Source organism: Manacus candei, unplaced genomic scaffold (assembly GCF_025592945.1).
Source record: "Manacus candei isolate 608988 ecotype Guabito, Panama unplaced genomic scaffold, ASM2559294v1 h1tg000419l, whole genome shotgun sequence".
Lineage (NCBI taxonomy): Eukaryota > Metazoa > Chordata > Aves > Passeriformes > Pipridae > Manacus > Manacus candei.
Window position 1 is genome coordinate 1 of NW_026138467.1, and position 6,041 is coordinate 6,041.

Sequence of the window (6,041 nt, forward strand, 5' to 3'; positions counted from 1 at the left end):
AAAATGGACCCAAAATCCCCCAAAATGGACCCAAAATCCACCAAATTGACCAAAATCCCCCAAAATCCACCCAAAACCCCTCAAAATGGACCCAAAACCCCCCAAAATGGACCCAAAATCACCCAAAATGGACCCAAAATCCCCCAAAACGGACCCAAAATCCCCCAAAATGGACCCAAAATCCCCCAAAATGGACCCAAAATCTGCCAAAATGGACCCAAAATTCCCCAAAATGGACCCAAAATCCCCCAAAATGGACCCAAAATCCACCAAATTGACCCAAAATCCCCCAAAATCCACCCAAAACCCCTCAAAATGGACCCAAAACCCCCCCAAAATGGACCCAAAATCACCCAAAATGGACCCAAAATCCCCCAAAACGGACCCAAAATCCCCCAAAAATGGACCCAAAATCCCCCAAAATGGACCCAAAATCTGCCAAAATGGACCCAAAATTCCCCCAAAATGGACCCAAAATCCCCCAAAATGGACCCAAAATCCACCAAATTGACCCCAAAATCCCCCAAAATCCACCCAAAACCCCTCAAAATGGACCCAAAACCCCCCAAAATGGACCCAAAATCACCCAAAATGGACCCAAAACCCCCCAAAATGGACCCAAAATCCCCTAAAATGGACCCAAATTCCCCAAAATGGACCCAAATTCCCCAAAATGGACCCAAAATCACCCAAAATGGACCCAAAATCACCCAAAATTGACCCCAACCCCCCCCAAAATCCACCCAAAATCCCCCAAAATGGACCCAAAATCCCCCAAAATTCCCTCATAACCCACCTGGGAACCCCAAAATCTTATCTGGGACCCCCCAAATGGCCCCAAAACCCCCCAAAAATGGACCCAAAATCCCCTGAAATGGACCCAAAACCCCCCAAAAATGGACCCAAAATCCCCTGAAATGGACCCAAAACCCCCCAAAATGGACCCAAAATCCCCTGAAATGGACCCAAAATGCCTCAAAATGGACCCAAAATGCCTCAAAATCCCCCCAAAATGGACCCAAAATCCACCAAATTCCCCCCAAATCACCCAAAATGGACCCAAAATCCCCCAAAATGGACCCAAAACCCCCCCAAAATGGACCCAAAATCACCCAAAATGGACCCAAAATCCCCCAAAATGGACCCAAAATCACTCAAAATGGACCCAAAACCCCCCAAAATGGACCCCAAAATCCCCCAAAATGGACCCAAAATCACCCAAAAATGGACCCGAAATGACCCAAAATGACACAAAATGGGACCCCAAAATGATCCCAAAATCCCCCAAAATGGACCCGAAATGACCCAAAATGACACAAAATGGACCCAAAATCCCCCAAAATGGACCCAAAATTCACCCAAAATGGACCCAAAACCCCCCAAAATGGACCCAAAACCCCCCCAAAATGGACCCAAAACCCCCCAAAATGGACCCCAAAATCCTCCAAATTCCCCCCAAAACTCACCTGTGAAGCTCCAATCCGGGAGGGTCCCGGAGGGGTCCCGGCCCGGAGGGGCTCGGGGAGAGACCCTGCCTGGGAGAGACCCCCCAAAAATCACCTGGGAGCCCCAAATCACCCCAAATGGACCCAAAATCCCCCAAAATGGAGCCAAAATCCCCCAAAATGGACCCAAATCCCCCCAAAATGGTCCCAAAATGGACCCAAAATCCCCCAAAATGGAGCCAAAATCGCCCAAAATGGACCAAAATCACCCCAAATGGACCAAAAATGGACCCAAAACCCACCAAAAAGGACCCAAATCACCCAAAATGGGCCCAAAATCAAACAAAATGGACCAAAAATGGACCAAAATCACTCAAAATGGACCCAAAATTACCCCAAATGGACCCAAAATCACCCAAAGTGGACCCAAAATCTCCCGAAATGGACCCAAAATCACCCAAAATGGACTCAAAACCCACCAAATGGACCCAAAATCACCCAAAATGGACCCAAATCACCCAAAATGGACCCAAAATCACCCGAAATGGACCCAAAATGGAGCCACAATTAACCCCTAAAAATCCTCAAAAAAATCCCCCAAAACCCTAAAAAAAATTTCCCCAAAATCTTAAAAAAAAATGACCCCAAAAATCCGAAAAAAACCCCCCCAAACCTCTAAAAAAATTCCCAAATATCCTAAAAAAATAACCCCCTAAAAATCCATAAAAAAACCCCAAAAACCCTAAAAAAAATTCCCCAAAAATCCTAAAAAAATACCCTAAAAATCCATAAAAACCCCCAAAAATCCTAAAAAAAAATCCCCCAAAACCCCTAAAAAAAAATCCCAAAAATCCTAAAAAACCCCTCCTAAAATCCTAAAAATTAACCCCTAAAAATCCTCCAAAATTCCCCAAAACCCCTAAAAAAAATTCCCAAAAAATCCTAAAAAAATCACACTAAAAAATCCTCCAATAATTCCCAGTAATCCTAAAAATTAACCCCGAAAAATCCTCAAAAAATCCCCCAAAACCCTAAAAAAAAATCCCCCAAAATCCTAAAAAAAACCCCTAAAAATCCTCCAAAAATTCTAAAAATTAACCCCTTAAAAATCCTCAAAAAATCCCAAAAATTAACCCAAAAATCCTCAAAAAACCCCCAAAAACCCTAAAAGAAATTTCCCAAAAATCCTAAAAAAAACCCCCTAAAAATCCTAAAAAAAATTCCCAAAAACCCTAAAAAAAAAATCCCAAAAATCCTAAAAAACCCTCCTAAAATCCTAAAAAATTAACCCCTAAAAAATCCTCCAAAATTCCCCAAAACCCCTAAAAAAAATTCCCAAAAATCCTAAAAAAATCACACTAAAAACCCTCCAATAATTCCCAGAAATCCTAAAAATTAACCCCGAAAAATCCTCAAAAAATCCCCCAAAACCCTAAAAAAAAATCCCCCAAAATCCTAAAAAAAAACCCCTAAAAATCCTCCAAAAATTCTAAAAATTAACCCCTAAAATCCTCCAAAAAACCCCTAAAATCCTAAAAATTAACCCCTAAAAATCCTCCAAAATTCCCCAAAATCCTAAAAAATAATTCCCAAAAATCCTCAAAAAAACCCTCCTAAAATCCTAAAAATTAACCCCTAAAAATCCTCCAAAAATCCCCCAAAAACCCTAAAAAAATTTCCCAAAAAATCCTAAAAATTAACCCCGAAAAAATCCTCAAAAAATCCCCAAAAACCTAAAAAAAAAATCCCCAAAAACCCTCAAAAAAATCCCCCAAAAATCCTAAAAAAAAAATCCCCCCAAATATTCCAAAAATTCCCCCAAAAACCCTCAAAAAAACCCCCTAAAAAATCCTAAAAAAAAAAGCCCAAATCCCCCCAAAAAGCCCCAAAATCCCCCCCTAGGCCCCCCCTCAGAGGCTCCCAAGCCCCGCCCCCTCTCCCCCTTAAGCCCGCCCCCTGGTACTCACTCCTCTCTCCATTGGCCGAGGCGCGGCGGGGGGCGGGGCAAGGGGCGGGCCCAGCGCGCGCGACGCTCCGCTGGAGACAGGGAGGGGGCGGAGCAACGTCAGAGACCACGCCCTTCCCCCTCACGGAGACCACGCCCCCCTCCCCGTCAAACCTCGCTTAAAACGCCGCCGAAACCCCGCCCAGGCCACGCCCGCCTCATTATGCGCGTTAAACCACGCCCCCAAAGCATCGACCGCCCCCCTAAACCCCCGAACCCCCTCCCCAAACCCTCCCCCCTCTTTTCCAGCGCCCACCGAGCCCGAGGATCTTCCGCGCCGCCATCTTGCGGACCGCCCGGAAGTGACGCGAGACGTCACGTGAGGGAGGCGCGGGAGGAACCGCCGCCATTTTGTACGGCATAAAGAGAGTCACGTGGTACACAGGGAGGTGCCATGTTGTACGGAAGAGGGGAGCCGCCATTTTGTGGCGGGAGGCGCCATTTTGAGGCGGCTACGGTGGCGGGGAGGGGACAAAAGACGTCCGGGAGAGGCGGAAGCGGCGGAAACGCTCCCAAAACCGCGAGAAATTGCCCCAAAAGCCCGTTAACCCCAAAATCTCCCCCAAAATCCCCAAATCCCCCCCCAAATTCCCTCAAATCCTCCCACCCCCCCAAACCTCCTCAAACTCCCCCCAAAATCCCCTTTTATCTCCTCAAACGCCCAAAATCTCCCCAAATCCCCTTTAAATCCTCCCAAAATCCCCTTTAAATCCCCCCAAGCCCCCCCAAAATCCCCTTTAAATCCCCTCAAAATCCCCCCAAATCCTCCCAAAATCCCCTCAAAATCCCCCCAAATCCCCCCCAAACCTCCCAAAATCCCCTCAAAATCCCCTCAAAATCCCCCCAAAATCCCCCCAAACCTCCCAAAATCCCCTTTAAATCCCCCCAAATCTCCCAAAATCCCCTTTAAATCCTCCCAAATCTCCCCCAAACTCCCTTTAAAGCCCCCCAAATCCTTCTAAAATCTCCCTAAATCCCCCTTTAAATCCCCCCAAAATCCCCTTTAAATCCCCCCCAAAATCCTCTTTAAATCCTCCCCAAATACCCCAAAAATCCCCTTTAAATCCCCCCAAAATCCCCTTTAAAATCCCCCCAAAATCCCCTTTAAATCCTCCCCAAATACCCCAAAAATCCCCTTTAAATCCTTCCCAAATAACCCTTAAATCTCCTTTAAATCCCCCCAAAATCCCCTTTAAATCCCCCTAAAATCCCCTTTAAATCCCCCTAAAATCCCCTTTAAATCCCCCCAAAATCCCCTTTAAATCCCCCCAAAATCCCCTTTAAATCCTCCCAAACCTCTTCAAATCCCCCCCAAAATCCCCTAAAATCTTCCCAAATCCCCCCAAAATGTCCACAAATCCCCCCCCAAATCCCTCAAAAATCATAAAAAAATCTGAAAAAATAAACCCAAAAAATTCCTGAAAAATTGTAAAAAATCTTTAAAAAATCTTAATAAAATTCCTCTCAAAATTGCCCAAAATACCCTGAAAAAATCCTTTAAAAAATCCCTTAAAAATTGTAAAAAATCATTAAAAAATCTTAATAAAATCCCCCCAAAATTGCCCAAAATACCCTTAAAAAAATCCCTTAAAAATTGTAAAATAATCTTTAAAAAAATCTTAATAAAATCCCCTAAAAATTGCCCAAAGTACCCTGAAAAAATCCCTTAAAAATCCCTTAAAAATTAAAAAAAAAATCTTAAAATAATCTTAATAAAATCCCCTCAAAATTACCCAAAATACCCTTAAAAAAATCCCTTAAAAATTATAAAAAAATCTTTAAAAAATCTTAATAAAATTCCCCAAAATTGCCCAAAATACCCTGAAAAAATCCTTTAAAAAATCCCTTAAAATTTGTAAAAAAAATCTTTAAAAAATCCCTTAAAAATTGTAAAAAATCTTAAAATAATCTTAATAAAATCCCCCCAAAATACCCTGAAAAAATCCTTAAAAGAATCCCTTAAAAATTGTAAAAAAATCTTTAAAAAATCTTAATAAAATCCCCCCAAAATTGCCCAAAATACCCTTAAAAAAATCCCTTAAAAATTGTAAAATAATCTTTAAAAAAATCTTAATAAAATCCCCTAAAAATTGCCCAAAATACCCTTAAAAAATCCCTTAAAAATTGTAAAATAATCTTTTAAAAATCTTAATAAAATCCCCCCCAACTACCCTTAAAAGTCCCTTAAAAAATATAAAATAATCTTTAAAAAATCTTAATAAAATCCCCTAAAAATTGCCCAAAATACCCTGAAAAAATCCTTTAAAAAATCACTTAAAAATTCCCCTCAAAATTGCAAAAAAAAATCTTAAAAAAATCTTAATAAAATCCCCTAAAAATTGCCCAAAATACCCTTAAAAAAATCCCTTAAAAGTTGTAAAAAAATCTTAAAATAATCTTAATAAAATCCCCCCCAAATACCCTTAAAAATCCCTTAAAAATTATAAAATAATCTTTAAAAAATATTAATAAAATCCCCCCAAAATTGCCCAAAATACCCTTAAAAAAATCCCTTAAAAGTTGTAAAAAAATCTTAAAATAATCTTAATAAAATCCCCCCCAAATACCCTTAAAAATCCCTTAAAAATTAT